Consider the following 20826-nt stretch of genomic DNA (forward strand, 5'->3'; position numbering starts at 1 on the left):
GTCCGGGGTGCCAAGCACAGGGACAGAGACGAAGGAAACCGCCGGCTCAAAGAGTCCGCCACCACGTTGTCCACACCCCGAATATGCTGAGCAGACACGGCCAGAAGATTCACCTCCGCCCAGTCCGAAATGGAGCAGGCCACCAGATTCAGGGAAGAACTGCGGGTCCCCCCCTGGTGATTGATGTAGGCCACAGACACCGTGTTGTCCGATCTCACCAGGACATGGCAACCCCTCAGATGAAGATGGAAAAAGCAGAGCGCCCTCTCCACCGCAGACAACTCCCTCCAGTTGGACGACCTGCGAGACTCAGACGGGAGCCAACGAGCCTGCACAGCCCAATGGTCCAGAGTCGCCCCCCCAGCCGGAAGCGCTGGCATCCGTGGTCACAACCAGAGGAGGAGGCAGACGGAATAACATCCCCACAGAAAGGTGGCAAGGATCCAGCCACCACTGAAGAGCAGACACAACGTCCAGAGTCACAGGCACAGGAACCGCATAATCCAGGACAGGAATGGGGACCCACCGCTGCACATGCCACAGCAGAGGGCGAAGATGAACCCTGGCCCAGGGCACGGTGAAGACAGAAGCAGCCATGTGGCCCTGAACCTCCAGCCACTGAAGGAGGGGAGCCGAGGGCAGTGACAACAACTTCTTCAGCAAAGACTGGAGGCGGAGAATCCGGGCCTCCGGCAGGAACACCCTGCCTAACACGGAATCGAACACAACACCGATGAAGGTCCTCCGAGTGGCAGGCTCCAGGTGGCACTTCGGCAAGTTGAGTAAGAACCCGTGGTCCCTGAGCGTAGACATGGTCAAGAGAAGGTGGCGAGACATGACCTCCAGGGACGGAGCCTGAACCATCCAGTCGTCTAGGTACGGGAACACCGACACCCCCAGGAGATGGAGATGGGCCACCAAGGGAGCCACCACCTTGGTGAACACCCGGGGGGCGGACCGAAGACCAAAGGGAAGGACGCAGAACTGCCAATGCCTGCCCTCCAGGCAGAAGCGCAGGAAACGCTGATCCCTCACAGCCACCGGGACGTGAAGGTACGCATCCTGGAGGTCCAGAGTGGAGAACACCCAACCGGACTGAATCAGCTGGATAACCTTCTGGAGAGTCTCCATCTTGAACGGGATCTTCCTCACGAACAAGTTCAAACCCCGGAGGTTGATGACCACCCGAAAACCCCCCGTGATCTTCGGCACCACAAAGATGATGGAGTAGACACCCAACCCCCTCTCCGCCGGAGGGACAGGAACAACCGCAAGCTTGTTGACCAAAGACCGAACCCCATCCGTCAAGGCCAGACAGCTGGAGGCATCCCGAGGAGAAGGGGTCACCACCACCCCGGAGGGGGGAGGAGGGGACAAGAACTCGATCCTGTAGCCCACAGACAAGACATCCAGCACCCATCTGTCCGAGGTCGTCCGGCGCCAAGCAGGAAGGAACTGGTGAAGCCTCCCACCAACCAGAGGTGGACCACCAGCGAGAACGTCCCCCAGGCCGGCATAGTCAGGAACGCTGCGGACCAGACCCGGCACCACGCCCGGACTTCTTCTGAAACTTCCGGGGAAAAGACCGGCCAACGCCCCGCTGACTCCGAAAAGAAGACTGCTAAAACCTGGAAGGCTGGCGGAAAGACCTGGCACCAGAGAAGGAGGAACCCTTACGGGGCTGAGGATCACGAAATGACAAAGTACGTTTGCGTTCCTTGAAGACCTTGTGTAGTTTCTCCTCCAGCGAGTCACCAAAGAGACGGGCACCAGTGAAAGGCAACCGCAAAGCCATGGAGCGCTGGGCCGCATCCGTCTTCCAATCACGCAGCAACAGGTTATGACGGGCAGCCACAGAGGAACCACAGGACATAGCAGAAGCCCTCACAGAATCAAAGGCAATGTCCGACAGGAATTCCGCCTGGCGCTCCATTGACTCCAGCAATTCCGGACAGCTGGCACCCTCCTGCATAGATGAAAACAGGGACTTGAAATCAGTCAGCAGAGACTGGGCAACATACGCCCCATAAACGCCAGAACGAATCGCCAGGTGAGAGGCAGCATAAGACTTCTTCAGTGCAGAGTCCACCTTTTTATCCACACCATCCTTCAGAATGTTATCATCAGCCATAGAAGGACGTCCCACAAGACTGGCCACAACAGAGTCCACAGGAACGGAATCAGGCGATTGCGCTGCCATATCCTGCAAGGGATAAAGCTTGGACATAAACCTGGGCATGGTAATATGATCAGGGTCCTTCCACTCATTCAGCAGGACATCAGAGACAAAGGGATGCACCGGCAAGGAAGAGGCAACAGGCTTCCTAAACTGTGGCAAGAGAGAATCCTGAGAAACACAGGGCGCAGAGACATCAGGAAACCCATGTTAACAAGCACATGGGAAAGGACGTCAGGCAAGAGATCCCTGGAAATGTATTTGCCCTGTAGCTCAACTGCAGCTGAAGAAGACTCATCAGACCCAGAAGAGGACAAAATATCAGAGTAAAGCGCAGCAGAACCAGAAAGACCAGCAACACCCTTCTTGGAAGCCTTAATATCAGAAAGTGTCTCCAGAATAAGGCGTTTTATCCTATCATCATCATCCCCCTTGGCACGCTTCACAGGAGGAGGAGAGGAGCCCCCACCGGAATCCGAGGAAGAAGGAGGCACAGGAGAGGAATGCTTCCTCTTGCGATGGTGTTTGCCCATGATGAAACAACCAAAGCACAAAACAGGAACAAAGGAAACACCACAAGAGCACACAAACACCACCCACCAGAGCACATATAAAGAAAAAATGGGCACACCCCAATTAACCCCCCACAGGGAGGACCGGGATAGGCTCAACACACCGACCTAAATGCAAGGCCCCACCCCCCTACCAACCAACAGGCCAGGCCGGAGAAGAGGGAGGGAGAGAAATACCAAAAGTGCAGTCGCGCGCCAAAACGAAGCACAACTGACCTGCCACCGAAAACGGAAGGTCCAAGAAAGAAGCGGGAAGCAGGGGTGCCGAAAACGCCCAGGACCAGCGACGGGGCAGCAAAAACCAGCCGGAGCACCGGACCGCCCGGAGCCCACCCGGGCGCCCGGCCATTGCAAGGTCAGGCAGTGAATGCGCTACCGCACATGCGCCAACCACGCATCGCGAGAGGAGGTCGGGCAAACCGGCAACGAGGACGCCCGGCCTCCAGGAAGCAGCACCGACACAGAAACCCACCGGGAAATGCCGGGAACTGCACCGGGAGCCTCCAGGGACACAACAAAACGCCCTCGCCCCCACAGCACAGAGAATCCAGAACATGGGGGGGGGGGTCGGAAAAGAGCGCGCACAGAAAACAGCGCTCATAACCAAGCACCCCACATGGAAGAAAAACACCCTCGGGCCCCCACAACCACAGAGAGGCCCGGAGGGAGGGGTCAGGGGGGAAAGAACACCCCAAGGAGGGGCGCGCAGAGGCAGACCAGCGCACCCCACCCCTACCTGAAAGCCAGAAAACACAGGAGTCCAGGAACGAAGGAGAAGCAGGAAGACCAGGGAAGCCCAGCAGCCCAGGTCAACCCATCCCAGGGTAGGAGAAAGGGAAGCCCAGCAGCCCCACTCCAAAGAATCCCACGAAGGTCCATGGGAGCCTCCCAGAGCCCAGCAGAGGAGGAACCACTGGACAAAAGATGGAGGTAAGTGCCCGGCACCCACCCCAGCGTCTCCCATCAAGTAAACCACCGACAGGAAACAAAACAGGATGTGCTTCTGGTGGTTGGTAGTGATATAACACCTGGCAGGAGGGGGGGTGGTGCCTAAAAGCGTTTCCTGTTTTGTTTCCTGTCGTGTGGAATACCTCATGAGTGATGACTGGGTCGAGGACAAGGGACGTAGAGGTAATGCTTAGTGCCTCCTAAAGGACGTGTTTGCCTACTCTACGGATTCAAGAGGCTACGGTATGCTTTCTGAAAGCCACTCTGAAATAGGTTGACCAACCGTCCGTAAATTTTCTTGTACAGGCCCATTGTCATTCTGATGTGGCTGATCATCACCTAAAGAATGACAATGGGCCAAAGGTGTAGGGAAGCACCCAAAGGGGGGGGGATAAGTGTTTCATGGTGGCCCTTCCTAACTTTGATCAGTGACTCACAGATCAGCACCGGGCAGAATAACAAACAAGTAAAGCAAGAATAATCCCTGTGATTCAGCTTTATGTGTGTGTGTGTGGGGGGGGGCGGTGGGGAGTGCAGAGGGGCAAGGGTTGCCGAAGTAGCCAAAAGAGGTGACAGAAAGAAATTTTGATAATGGTAAATAAAAAAGAAGCACAAGGCAAATGTAGTGGGAAAGCAAAGGAATAATAGAATGCAAATAAAGAAAGCTGGAAAGATAGAGAAAGATTTAAATTTAACAATGGAAGGAAAGACAAGAGGACGATCAAATGGAGAAAAAGGAATACAAAATGAATTTGAATGTGGGATATGGAAATATGAAAAAAAATGAAATATGAATTTGAAGAATAGAGAGAGACAGACTAAATGAAAGGATTCACAGAAAGAAAGATGGAGAGAAAAATAAATGGAGGATGTAAAGAAGAAAGTAGAGAACAAAGGTGGATACAAAGAAGGACATAAGGGAAGAAAGAAAATGAAAAGACTGAAAAAATAAAAGACAAACTTCAATATAGGTAAATGCAGTTTTAGACCAAGTTTCTTTCCTGCTGTAAAAAGCATAATTTTGCATTGGTTTTGCAAATTTTCATCAGGGGAACAATTTTCACTGTCTTCAAAAGGAAATAATTTAGTGCCATATAAAGCGGGGGTATTTTATTTTTCTGGCTACTCCCTTGCAATGGGCCCTTGTGTAGTTACAGCATGTGGCGTGCCGGCCTCTGCATAGGCCTGAGGCACAGCATGCTGCTTTTGTGGAGGAGCCGTGCTGGAGGACTAAGCTACATTTTGAAATATCCGACAGGATGAAAGGCAAAGACTTCTGAGTGCTTTGCGTGCCTGAAATTTTCGGGCCATAACAAAAATTTCTATTGAACTCTGGTGATTAATGTATCTATTGGAGAGATCTGAGTTTTCACTAATCCCAGTGTTGACTCATCTTAATAAAGCATAGAGGCATAATGCGCCTCTTGTAAAGAACAAAGTGTAACATGCAGAACAAAGTATTCATTTGTATAATAATTGTAAAGACAACCCCAAACACTATGTTATGTGTTATATCCTCAGTTTGTATTTTGGGGTCACTGGAATTATGCGATTGTGCGGATTCAACAGTTTTCGCATGATGATGGATTTGCCGCAGGTGCCTCATAATCCATCACTAGCTGAATACATCTGAAGATTCTAATTTAAAAACAGTTTCTACCTCAAGTGGTTCATAAATAACTAAAAGGGCAAAGGCCCTTTGTAAAGGTTGACTGGTCACCTTCCTTTGCATATTACTATATTTAGGTGCTATACGGGTACTAATGAGGGGCAACCTATGACCAGAAAGTGCTAAAATGTGCAAAAATTAGAAAATTATATGGTAATACTATGACAAAATTTGCAGCATTCTGCTGCATAAATTCCCTTTTCTTGCAAAATAACCCTGCAGCATAATTTGGCCCTCCCTGCTGCATAATTCCCATGGCCCTGCATATAGTATGTACCAGTATGGATGCCATGTGACTCCTACACCTTGTAGCCCTCCTTGTCTTATGTAACATTTCCTATATGTTGATTTACATGTGAGTCATTGTCCCTGAACAATAAGTGTGTGAGCTAAAGCGCTCAACACCCTACATTGGGCTGAGCAGCACTGTAAAATAAATGAGATACACATGAGTGAGGGTCTTTATCCCCTTCCCTGCGGGGCATATTCGCCAGCTGTGCTGGGGGAGGGGGGCGCGCACAGCACCCCCATGCTCATGACGAGGTCAGCTCATCATGAGGCACAGTGCTCGTGTGCTGACCACACCCGTTTGTGTGGAACGCTCACACAGCAGGGGAATTAGCTCACATGCGAGCGTTCCAACGGTCATAACGAGCTCAGCTCGTCATGAGCGGATCACTGACATAACCTCGACAGACCGAATATCGACTGGACAAAATATCGATGACTAATTATCGACAACAAAATTATCGATTTACTATACTTACACAACAAACATCAAAAATATCGATTACACAATATCGACTACTAAAAACAACGACTACAACAATATCGACTCACAACATTATCGATTTCTAAAACATCGATTATTAAATATTTATATAACAACAGTCAAAATATCGATTACAAAAACATAGATAGCAAATTTATCGATTGTAAAAAAATCGCCATTAATACATCCTAGAATAAATGACTTTATTATTTAATAATTAAGTCATACTAATCATAAAAATTCAGATTTAGTTAATATAAATAGATGACATATATTATATATTTTCATAACATTTACAGCACACAATAAATACTAACATACATTTTATAATACATAAACAATGTTTCGACCTTCTACACATTTCTTACAACTAATTATATATATTCCTCCACTTTACAAATATCAAAATAACATTACCTAGAACATTACCTATACAAAATAAAGCCTTACACATTCAATAAACGTTAATTGGCGTCACCCATATAAGGAAAGCAATTAGCATAACAGAGAAAAAAATTCAAATCCACAAATAAAAACAGACTATCCATTTAAACAACCAATCCTATTTCTGAAACAATTAACCTAATACTATATAAACGAAATAATAACTAACTAAAAACGCAGTATACATCTCCTAACTAAAGGAAGACGAAACTCTGCTGGATTTCTGGAAGAAAACTGATGGACTTCAACAGAAAGAGAGCTACACATATCTAAAGTAAGTACTACTACATTATTAGTCAGCGAAAATGTAACTCTCAAAGCTCACACCTATATTTAAAAGCAAAATACATCAAATATATCTTTTTTTTTTTTAGCACTCATCCTACAGACGAAAAAAAAACCAGAAGACCTACACAACACCTGGACATCAAAAGTTACATATTAAAAAGTAAGTATATATTAGAAATGTAAAATCGAGAATTAATAGATAGGTAACTAAATCTAAACTAGCTAAAAACGTCGAACAAAATATCATAAATAGTAATAAAATATTTCTACACATTTTCTCAACTTCCACAGGTACAAAAAGATATACACAGAAAATAACAGTTTGAAGAACATCAACAGCTGAAAATAACGACTTGAAAGCATCAAAACATTTACAGGTAAAATAAAAATGTATGAAACTGTATAATGTGATTAGAACATTATTTTTTCTTTAGAAATATTTACATTCTCTTTTAATTACCTCCTAGCACTACAATACTATCATGACTGAAGGAGCTAAATTCATTTATTCACAAAAAGGGAAAATGCTTCTTTGTTACATGGGATATGTCTACACTCAAGAGAAACAAAAAGATTTGAAAGTGTTTTGGAAGTGTACGAAATATTATGCCAACAAATGTTATGGTAGAGCTATAACTCAGGAAACTACTGTTACTTATACTAAAGAACATAATCACCCACCCAATGTAACAGAAATAGAGATTAGACAAATGCTAGATTCCCTTAAAGAAGCTAGTACTAGCACTGATCAACCAACAACTGCTATTCTGAAACACCATTTAAGTGTACTTCCCCAACATGCTTCTAGCCAATTACCATCTATTGAATCCCTTAAAAGAACAGTAGCTAGACAAAAAAGAGCAACATGCACTACTCCTCCCACACCAAAAACTTTAGAAGAAGTCCAAATTCCCCCTGAACTCTCTGTAACTCACAATAAAGAAAATTTTATACTCTATGACAACAAATCTAAAGATAAAAGAATTATAGTGTTTACCACAGCAAACAACATGACAAAACTTACCCAATGCCAAACTTGGATGATGGACGGTACTTTTTCTGTATGCCCCAAACCTTTTTATCAATTATACACCATCCATGGTCATTTCCAAAATGCAAATATTCCATTCCTTTATGCCCTTCTACCAAACAAACAGCAAACTACCTATCAAGAAATACTAACTGAAGTCAAGCAACATACTAACAACTATTTTCCACAAAAAATTATCATTGACTTTGAAAAAGCTATGATAAACAGCATCCTTAAAACATACCCACACACAGCAATACAAGGTTGCTATTACCACTTTAATCAATGTATCTGGCGACATCTACAAAAATCAACCTTGAGTATCCAATACGCCACTGATAGCACATTTGCTTATCAAATTAAAAAACTCATCGCCCTAGCCTATGTTCCACTAACAGATGTAACTGAGCACTATAACTTATTAATAGACAGCCCCTACTATAAAAGAAACGAAGATAAACTAAGCCCTATGCTTGACTACTTCGAAGACACATGGGTAGGAAGGCTACACAGATCAGGCCATAGAAGACAACCCAAATACCAAATAGCTTGGTGGAATGTCTACCTTAGCACACTAAATAAGGAAGCAAAAACAAACAATGCAGTTGAAGGATGGCACAATGCCTTCCAAGCAACTACAGGCCGAGGAACGCCTACCCTTCACAAATTAATACAATCCTTACAAAAAGAACAAAGTTACCAGGAGCTCCGAATGGAGCAATCAGTAACTTTGATCGGACCTAAACTCACCAAAGAAACAAAAAAAATGTATAACACACTCCAAAGTCAAGTCACCCTCTATCCAACTAGCAAAGGACTAGAATATCTATCAATGATTGCCAAAACTATTCTTTAAAACATTACATAACTATACACGTAAAACTAAACATATTTTTCCTAAAATCCTTCATTATAAGATGTAACAAATTGCAATTAAATTATCAAATACATAATATTAACATATATAAAATGTATTTAGATAATGTATTTACAAAATGTTACATACAACGTAAGTAAAGCAAAATTTAAAACAGTTTGCCCACCCATTAAAATTCCAGAAAATACTTACATTTCTGATGCAGCTTCAAACGTAATCCAATTCCAAGCAATCCATAGGACACCATTCCAAAAACCCATACAATCCATGGAAGCCCAAAAAAAAAATGCAAAAATACAAGCAAATCCATAGCAACTCCTTTCCACTTCAGTAGACACCAGATACCATAGAAAACCCGAAAATCCGTAATGCCGAAAAATAAACGCTCCAAGAAAACGTAAAAACCCAAAAAATAGTGTGCAAAAATAAGAGTATATAATACTCGTTACACAGCTCTCATCAAAAAAGAAGGGAGTCCTCCAAAACAGCGAAACGCGACGATAACCTAGAAAAAATAAAAGACATACCCACCCACATAAAAACACCCATACATATATAAAAACACATATTTATACATCAAACATATTATCTTAGTAACATTTAAACATATTACCTCACCTCACACACCTACAACAAAAACGCGGTAAAAATCCAATATCGTACACTCTACCTAACACCGAACACACAATCTTCTCTAATTAACTCTACCTACATAAACATAAACACAGCACACATACACTAACAATAGGTTCAGAAACTTATAAAACACAATTAAAACAAACTTACCCTCTCTAACGCGAAGCAGCACCCAACCGCGATCTGTTGAAGCACCAAATACGCCTAAGTAACATTACGCGGTTAAAAAGTAGTCCCTGTATACAGCTAAATGCTATTTAATTTCTATATTCCAACACTTAAAAAAATACACAGAGTATTATATTAAGTGTAAATATTTATTTAAAGTGTATAAAATTATTTCATAAATATTCATAAGTTTGAAATAATTATTCAACTGTTATGTTATAGTTAAAAAAATATTTTATGATTTATAAATACATTTAGTAAATAATGTATATGTAAAAATAAATTGCATATATAAGTTTGTTACAAGAAAGTTTTTTTAAAATTTGCAAATGTTGTAAAACATTATGTATGTATATAATAAATGTTTTTGTTGTTTATGTATTTAAAAATGAATATTATAAATATGTTAAATATTCATAATAATTATTTCCAAAAATATAACATGACTTGGTAAAAAACAAAAATGTTACTGTTACAAAAAAAATTTACATATTTTTCAATGACAATATATTCAATGTGTATCTGAATAAATATTTTGTTATTAAATAAAAAGTACATATTACCAATTTGTTTCTGAAACTATTTAAATGTTAATATATGTAAAATATAATAAAATTATTTTAATATAATTTATGTGTTAAAAACATATATATGTACTTCATATTTTTGTTATGTTCATAAAAACATTGAATGAAAAAATTTGAATATAAATAAAAAATTAATGTCTACTTACAAATAAATTTTTATATGTGAATAAACAATTTTTCATTTATTGCATTTAACCCTGTGTATGTTTCCTTCTTTATTATTGTATATAAATATTATTTGCATATTAAATAATCTATTTAAAAATGCCTTATAAATTTAAATATTTTTAAAAATGTATTAATATTTAAAGTACTACAATAACAATAATTGTGTTTAATGTATATTAATAGAAATATTTTATATAAAATATATTAAAAAGTAACTAATTTAATAGACATTTAAATTTACCGTATTTTTACCCTGTATCCCTCTAACCTAAAACCCCAAACTGACCCAGAGCCCTAAAAACACCCCTTTACCCACAAACTGAAAACTGACCCAGAACCCACAAAATACCCCTTTAGCCACAAACTGAAAACTGACCCTGACCCCTAACAATACCCCTTTACCCAAAAACTGAAAACTGACCCTAACCCCTAAAAATACCCCTTTATCCACAAACTGAAAACTGACCCTGCAACCAAAAAAAAGCCCTTTACCCAAATACTGAAAACTGACCCTGACCCCTAAAAATACCCCTTTACCCACTAACTGAAAACTGACCCTGACCCCTAAAAATACCCCTTTACCCACTAACTGAAAACTGACCCTGACCCCTAAAAATACCCCTTTACCCAAAAACTGAAAACTGACCCTGACCTCTAAAAATACCCCTTTACCCACAAACTGAAAACTGACCCTGCAACCAAAAAAAACCCTTTACCCAAATACTGAAAACTGACCCTTAACCCTAAAAATACCCCTTTACCCACTAACTGAAAACTGACCCTGACCCCTAAAAATACCCCTTTACCCACTAACTGAAAACTGACCCTGACCCCTACAAATACCCCTTTACCCACTAACTGAAAACTGACCCTGACCCCTAAAAATACCCCTTTACCCAAAAACTGAAAACTGACCCTGACCCCTAAAAAACACCTTTATCCACAAACTGAAAACTGACTCTGAAAGAAAAAAATTACCCTTTACCCAAATACTGAAAACTGACCCTGAACCCTACAAATACCCCTTTACCCACTAACTGAAAACTGACCCTGACCCCTAAAAATACCCCTTTACCCACTAACTGAAAACTGACCCTGCAACCAAAAAAAAAACCTTTACCCAAATACTGAAAACTGACCCTTAACCCTACAAATACCCCTTTACCCACTAACTGAAAACTGACCCTGACCCCTAAAAATACCCCTTTACCCACTAACTGAAAACTGACCCTGACCCCTACAAATACCCCTTTACCCACTAACTGAAAACTGACCCTGCAACCAAAAAAAAAAACCTTTACCCAAATACTGAAAACTGACCCTTAACCCTAAAAATACCCCTTTACCCACTAACTGAAAACTTACCCTGACCCCTAAAAATACCCCTTTACCCACTAACTGAAAACTGACCCTGACCCCTACAAATACCCCTTTACCCACTAACTGAAAACTGACCCTGACCCCTAAAAAACACCTTTATCCACAAACTGAAAACTGACCCTGAAAGAAAAAAATTACCCTTTACCCAAATACTGAAAACTGACCATGAACCCTACAAATACCCCTTTACCCACTAACTGAAAACTGACCCTAACCCCTAAAAATACTCCTTTACCCAGAAACACAAAACTGACCCTGAAACCTACAAATACCCCTTTACCACTAACTGAAAAGTGACCCTGACCCCTAAAAATACACCATAACCACAAACAGAAAACTGACCAGGAAACTTAAAAATACCCCTTTACCCACAAACTTAAAACTAACCCTGAACACTAAAATTACCCCTTTACCAAAAAACTGAAAACTGACTCTGCACACAACATATACCCCTTAATACCCAAACAGAAAACTAACCCAGAACACTAAACCGACCTCTTTCCCCAAATAAAAAATGATATATATATGAGAATATCTATAATTATATATATATATGTTATATATCTCTTTATATATCTAATTATATATATATTATATATATGTAATTATATTTAATTATATAAGTATATTTCATATATATATTTTTTATATTTAATTATTATAATATTAGTTATATCTATTTATATCTATATAATTAACATATTTTATTTATTTAACAATTATTTCATTATTAATACCAATTAATTAATTAACATATGTCATTACTTATAATTAAATTACTTCCCACCCTATACCCATATTAACACACAACCCACTACATAACATAAAAAAGTGAGATTTTACATAATGAACAATAATTCCATTAATTTAAATAAATTTACAATTACATAATATATAATTAACATATTTAATTTAATTTACAATTATTTAATTATTCATACCAATTAATTAATTAACATATTTAATTACTTACAATTAAATTACTTCCCACCCTATTCCCCTATAATCCCACAACCCACTACATATCCTAAAAAAGTTAGATTTAACATATTCAACAATAATTCCATTTATTTAAATAAATTAACAATTAAATTATATATAGTTAACATATTTAATATAATTAACAATTATTTACTTATTCTTACCAATTAATTAATTAACAGATTTAATTACTTACAATTAAATTACTTCCCACCCTAATCCCCTATAATCCCACAACCCGCTACATGACAAAAATTATTTAAATAAGCATAATTATCAAATAAGCTATTAAAATTACATATTTACCATTTACATATTATATATTTAATTAAATAGTAATTTAACAATTAATTACATATTAATACCAATAATTATATTTACATATTTAATTAATTAATACCAATTAATATATTTACATATTTAATTAATTAATACCAATTAATATATTTACATAATTAATTAATTATATTTAAAATACTTCCCACCCTATTCCCCTAAAAACCCACTACCCGCTCCTAGAAATTATTATAGTAATATAATTTTTTTTTATTTATTAATTATTTTTAACATTAATTCTATATAAATAAATAAATAAAATTAATACATTTTAACACAAAATGCTATTATTAAACATTAAAATAGTGTACATTGAACTATTACATATTATATATATCCATATTAAAATTCGATATCATGAGAGTCGATATTGTGACAGTCGATAACACAACTTTCGATATTTTTAAACTAATAAACATATCGATATTTTTTACTAACGATATTACTTACTCGATATTTTTTATGTCGATATTTTTAACATACATAACAATCGATAAAAAATAAATCGATATTACTTACCTCGATATTAATGCCATCTCGATATTCTCTAGTCGATATTATGTCCAGTCGAAATAAATGACTCGATATTAAGACTGTACACCGTCATGAGCACACGAGCACCGTGGCTCATGACGAGCTGACCTCGTCATTAGCATGCAAGGTGTTACGGAGATGCGGGGCACCATGGGAGTTTGATAGTGAGGGAATCTGTGCAGAGGGAGGTCTTTGGTGAAGGGGGTATAATGAAGGCTGATGGCCTCTGCAGCCCCTGCAGTGCGGGTGGGACAACACTTCAAAGGAACCCCAAACTGTAAACAAAATATCATATGAAATACCACAAAAAGACCTGCACAGTTACTCAAAGCTGTGCACATACCAAAAAGGTGAGGTGCACGATTGTCTCAACTTAATATAAACTTTCTTTGATGTGTACTTATGTTGGTTGTCTATTTACTTACTTATTCACTATTGTACGACCTCTTCTGATGTGTCTGAAAACGTACCTTTTGTCCCAAATTTTTGTCCTGAATTTTGACCCTTTGTCCGGGATTTTTGCACTCAGTGTCCTGAATTTGCACCTTTACCAATTGGTCACCCTACTCTGAAAGAACAAGCCGGAGAATAAAGTGAAAGTAACACGGTATGCGCGTAGTGTTAATTGAACAAATGCGCTCGCATTCCTTACTTATCCTGAACTCGGGCTTCCTCGGGTGACCGACAGGCTTTGGAACCTGCTCGTTAGGAGGATGAAAAATGTTTTAGTACTCATACAGACTGAAAAGCCCAAGCTGCTGTATGGTTGGCATTCAAGATTACCTGAAGTTGCAGGTTGCTCAGCTTGTGCTCGCTCCTGTGACGGTGCCCTGGTGGCACGGGCCCATTGGAGCTGTTTTTCTGTGAAATAAAGTAAGCATGGCAGGTGTCTGTCTCACAGTTGAGTAAAGCAACACTGTCCATATCATGGATAATTGCTTATTGCGAGTTTTGTACATTTTACAGAGGCTCAATGTCATGCTAGGTGGGTAATTACAGAAGCTCAATATTTTACACACTATGGTTACATATGGTGCAGAGACTCCGTGGCGCTATGTCAGTTTGAAAGAAAATCAATAAAGTTACATAGTTCATGGAATTCATATCTCTGCAAGTAAAGAAACAGCCAATGTTAGTAAGGACAACATAGAATTGTGTTAGGAGATGGGAATGGGCTGTGTGTTGTGCGTTCTCTAGAGGAGGCTGGTTAGAGCTCCATGGAGTTGCTAGAGCTATTAGAGTCTTGTGATTATTCTGATGGGGTATTTGATTCGCAAAATTGTGGCAGACCATGTTGAGTGCATATGTCATGTATGCAGGATATTGAATACTGGTGTTATTGTGAGAGGGTGTGCCAGGGAATTTTTTCGTTCAATCATGTTTCATGTCTCTTTAGATGATACACCCATCGCTGTTCTTTCTCATATATGACTTGTTCTGCGTTGTGACTCTTCATTGTCAGAGTTTCAAGGATTACCCTACTGAGTTTGTCGCTAGAATGGTTTGACTCGATTAAGTAGTTGCTCATTTTGGTAGTTGCTTTTTTACAGTTAATGTTGCTTCTGGGTTCACAGATTTGTTATTTAATCTTGTGGCACGTCATCCTGATGTACTTCAGTTCGCAAGGGAAGGTATTCCTGTAGATTACATGAGTCTTGTTACAATTGGTGTGGTACCGTATTGTCCACTCAAAAGTGAGTGAAAGTTGGAAGGTTTTCGTGGGTCTTGTTAGTTTACATACAGAGCATGATCCACAAGGATAGTGGGCAGTTATCGGGGTCATGTTCCAGAGGTTTGTAAAGGTTTCTCTCTTGGGCTGGGGTGTCAGTGGTCTGGTATCTCTGCTTCTTCTCCCCTCTTTTGATTATATGTTGCCACGGGTGCGTCAACCCGGAGGGGGCCTCGCTTACTGCTGGAGTGGCCCAAGAGTATGTCCTGAAGGGTGAAGCTCGGGGTAGACGAGTGGCCGGGTGGGGGCCAGAGCGGGACCACTGCCCAAACAGGGGAGAACACCTAGGTGGGGGCACTCAACCGCAGAGGACATTCCCCCAATAGGGGCACATCCCGAGGTTGTAGAGGCCCTTTTGCAGCCGTAGGGCCAGGGCCCTTCCCCAATGTGCGTGCAAAGTGGAGGGCGTGCACACTTCCTACATCATGGAGGAGTCAGAGCTCAGTTGAGGGGGGAAATAGATCATCCGCCTGTTATGACGTGTGTGGTGCGCTTGCACCAAAGTTGTGCTGGGCCCGTGTACGGCCTGCTAGTGCAAGTCGGTCTGAGCCCTTCTGTCAGTGATGTTTATATACCCCCACCACCAGCCAGCCAAGATAGGCTGGTGTGTGCAGTGGCACCAGGGAAGTGCATAATGTGAGTTCGGACCACCAGTAGTCATCCGGATAGTGCACGGACAACAAGGGTGTCCTGGAGTACCAAGCTGCCAACGTGCCATGGCTAGCTGGTGTGCATGCTAGTTCCCATGTAGAACCTTAACACTCCAAGCCCTTTCCTACTGTCCTGCAGTGTAAAATTGCATGCATCCTTTCAACACTTTAGGGAGTGGTGAGGACATGATGTTTGTAAATGCATGTCAGGCCTTCCATTGCTGCCTGGGTGTGGTTAACCCACTTGTCTACCCTAACTCTGTCAGGCCGGTGTGTGCACTCGCAAGGACTGCATGTTTCAAGCATGTGTCTGACCTGCCACAGCTGGTATGGGAGAGCACACTTCCATATGTACTCCGGTTGGTCTGTTGCAAACACAGTCCATTCGGAAGAGGTATCTTGCCTCCACTACAATGGAAGCTGAAGGGCAGGGCTGGGCAGGCACCTACGGGTGTTCATTGCCCAGGTAGGAAGGAAGACCCACAAGGGTTCCCCTACCAAGGAGGCTTGCTCTTCCTTTAAGTTAACATATGGAAGGGGGCAACGGTATCTCAAGCTGCAATAAGGAATTGCAGTGGCGCAGCCTCACGATATTTCCTATCAATGAATTTGCTAGGCCAAACCCGTTCCAATGAGAACGGTGGGCTTGGTTTATCTTGCGTGGAACTACCACTTATAGAAGGTGGAGATTTTTAGACATCAAACTCTTTGTGTGCCATGGCATTTGGTGCTGGTCAACACCTGAGGCTAGAGGATAATATCTTGGCATTACTCAGCAACAGCCATAAACCACTGGGCATGCAATTGAAACAGCCAACCTGGCATTTGCGGCCCTGGCAAAATATGTGGGGGGCAAAGATTGTGGCCTCTGAGGCCAGATCACAGTCCCCATAAAGATAGAGATATGCATTCCATGGCCTCTTGGCAGGCACAACGGAAATTTAGGGGACACATTTGTGGTTCAAAAGAATGCCCTTGTAGGATAACTGCCTGTGGAAAGGACTGCATGCCTTCCTTAACAGTGGCTGACCTTGGCCAACAACCTGCTGATGTTTGGCACCGTGAAGTGGGCTCTCAAGGACCAGTTGGCTAGTCTACTGTTCTCTCTGATGTCTCAAGGATACCAAATGCCTCCTACAAGGGGCGCACACCATCTACTGGTGACATCTGGAGAGTGGTGCCCTCTAAATACATATATCGCCTGTTGAAAGCTGTACAGTGCATTGCGAGCTTAGAACTACAGTATCACACCTGGAGACCGGAGTGCGTAGTGCGGAGCTCAAGAAGTTTTCAACATTGACAGAGAAGTGGTTCCTACACTGCTGGAAACAAAGCACGCATACGCATCTTGTTGGTGGAGAGCGGATTAACCGATTGGGGGATCCAACGTGCCCCACTTCATTGACAGTGCTGCATTTCTTTCATGTGCCACGCTGACTGCATGCTCATTGCATGCAGTGCGGGATTCACAGGTTGCAACCTACATGAGACAATGCTGATCTTGCGCCTGTGTATGTGACCGATGTGATTATTAACACGGCAATATACATTATCAAAAGGGAGAGTGAGACTTTAGGAGACAGCGGGTTACAAGTCAGCCTGTGTGTTCGCTTTCTCTATTATTTCCTGATGCAAACAAGTGATTTTGTGAGCTGCTATGCCTTAGAAGTGTGATATCGGTGGGAAGACTCATTGACCACCAGAGGTTTCTTTTGAAAAAGTGGTTACTTTGAAGCCCTAGTCCTGATGAGGCCTGCAAGTTGATGGGCTGAAACGCGTTGACACATACAATGAGAGACACTCCAAAAAATTAAAAATACATGATATATATCCATGAGCATTTGAAAAAAAAAGGATTAAAGTTGATAACCTTTTATGCTCGATAGGGTGATCTTACTTATAAGGAATGCTCAGTGGAAATTTTTGGTAGAGCATCCATTATTGAATGATAAGGGCTATGAGAAACAACAAGTGAAGTGCATAACTTTTTGTTTCTATTTATGTCTGTTGTATAAATATTGTGTATATATATGTCTATTGTGGTAAATGTTTAAATGTGTATGTAAATGTCACACTGATGTGTGTGTTTGATTCTAAATAATATACAGAAGAGAAAAAGAAAACTGATAATAAATATCCACTTTTTAATCTAAATCATTTGATATTTGTTTTGAGTCAACTTGTGGTTAGTGATTCTATTTAAATCATTAGATTAGATCTTAAGATGAAATATTATGGAGAGGTAATTTGAGTATCTTTCCTACCTATGTTTGTTTTATTTATCCCGAGGCATTATTTTCTGTTTGGTATATGTGTGTGTGACCAGAAACATCTGATGCAACCGACATCAAGGTGTGCCAGACCTAGTGCCTCATTTGCAGTGAGGTATGGAATTGCAACTCTACTTAACCTGAAGTGTCTGGTGTGATTCAGCTCGTTATATGCCAGACCCTGTGCCCAGATTGTCGGGGCACAACCCAGATCAACATGTAACCTACTGGGTGTCTACTCAATTCAAGAGGCTCCACTGTGTGTTGTTCCCCATTCACTACTTGTTCCCTCTCTGGCCCCATCACGGTGGACTAACTGCCCTCTCCTATCTGGAACTTCCAAAGACTTTGTGGTGCCACGTAGGAGGAATTGAATAGGCCGCAGGGAAGCTTCCAAGAAGATTCGGGAGCAGATCAAGAGACTGTGTGACCCCCCCTGTGGTTTGCTGATCTGGGCTGGTACCAGAAGGCCCTTGTGGACCCCTGTTTGAAACAAATTGTTACTCTTAGCCCATTCCTGCTTCGCAACTTGTGGTGAACTTCCTAAGTGGTGCCAAGACCCTTTTTTGTTTATGTCTACCTCGTGTTTATACTTACTCTATCTCCACCTGCTTTCCGGGGACTCAGATGAGGTGTGACCTCAGCCATGAGTGGCCTTGTGTCTGGAGGGAGAGGCTAGTGAACTTCTGTTAGAAATGGTGGTCTCTAGTTGGAAATGGTGTGCACCTTTGACTTCTAAGTCAGGACAAGGGGAATACACTCCTAGATAACCCCTGCTCACCCCCTTGGTAGCTTGGCACGAGCAGACAGACTTATCTCAGAGGCAGTGTGTTAAGCATTTGTGAATATACACAGCAATACAGTGAAAACACTACAGATGGACACAACACAGGTTTTATAAAAATAAGTATTATTTATATAGACTTAACACAAGACCATAATCGACAAAAAACACAATACTGTACTTAAAGTTAACTTAAAAGATGGTAAAATTATTTAGTTTAAGTTGGTGATACATGTGAGACAGTTCTCAACAAAGTACCTGGATGCATAAGGCAAAACAAACAAAAGGCTCGCAGAGTGGAAGATGCGTTGGTTCTGTGATTTGGAGGAGATGATGCGTCGCGCTCAATGCTTGAGCAGAGTAGGGCATGCGTCTTGATCCTTACCGGTGCGGAGTTGATGCGTAGATTATCGTCCTGCGGCCTGGTTGCGATGCACAAGATAGCCCCTCGATGCGATGCAACACTCCGGGTGCGATGCGAGAAGATGGCGCCCTTCATGCGACGACGTGAAGACGATGCGTGCATGCCCGGCGGCCGTGCGGCGAACTCTCTAGCTTTGGAGCCGCGACAGGCTCTACAGAAGCGCTTTTCCGGCGATACGACGGCGACTTTGCGGTGGCGAAACGCTTTTCCGGTGATGCGTAGGGTAACAGCTTCAAAGAAGTCACACTTCTGTGGTGATGTGGCGGCAACCTCAGTGGCGGCGACAAGCTTCTCCGGTAATGCGATGGCAACAGCTGCAACTGCGACACGCTTCTCTCGATGCGTCGCGCTTCCAGCTCCCAGTGACACACAGAATTCCAAGAAAGGAAACTCCGAGGGGAGCTGGAGATGAAGTCTTTAATCCCTGAGACTTCAGCAGGAGGCAAGCACAAGTTCAAGCCCTTGGAGCAATATTCTGCAAGATGATGAAAGTTCTGTCAAAGTTCCTTCTCCTTTCCTTGGCAATGAAGAAACCACTGCCGGCCAACCCAGCAGACAACACACTGGTAGAGGGTCTGTCCAAACTCCTGCAACTTCCTTGGTTTTTCTCCTTGGCAAAACGGTTTGTCTTGTTCCCAGAAGTGATCTAAAGTTCTTGGGTCTGGGTCCCAATATTTATACCCCAAAAACCTTTGTTGTCTGAAGGCAGAGAGGCCTCTGCCCAGTCCAAACCAGTTCAGGAGCACTCTGTTTACATGACTTCTTCTTTCCTTTCACAGTGCACGGCAGACACATCAGACGTCCCACAGGAGGTGGAGCCAGCACTGTGGAGGGAAAGCACAGCCCTGGAGCACTTTGTTGGCATGATTCCTTCTCTCCTTTCACAGTGCAGGGCAGAGACATCAGACACACCACAGGAGGTGGAGCCAGCATTGTTAGGGCAAGGCCCAGCCCTATTCAGGTCCAGGGTGCAACTCCTCCTCCCATCTAGATGCAGATCTCTCTATTCACCACTGGGCTGCCTCAGCCTGTCTCCAGGAATCCCCCAGCCCTGGCACTCAAACACCAGACAAGGAATACACAACTGAGCAGAGGCAGGCCTGGATAGTAAGACAAGAAAATACCTACTTTCTAAAAGTGGTATTTTCAAACACAGAATGCTTAAACCAACTTTAATAAAAGATGTATTTTATCATTATGAGTTCAGGCATATTAAATTCGAATTTCTACCATGTTCCCTGAGTCAGTTAGGATTATAAGATGTACCATATTTTCTGGCGTATAAGGCGACTGGGCGTATAAGACGACCCCCTACTTTTTCTTTAAAATATAGGGTTTGGGCTATATTCGCTTGCTCATAAAATGACCCCGGCGTATAAGACGACCCCCAACTTTTGAAAATA

The sequence above is a fragment of the Lissotriton helveticus genome, chromosome 6 (assembly GCF_964261635.1).
Source record: "Lissotriton helveticus chromosome 6, aLisHel1.1, whole genome shotgun sequence".
Lineage (NCBI taxonomy): Eukaryota > Metazoa > Chordata > Amphibia > Caudata > Salamandridae > Lissotriton > Lissotriton helveticus.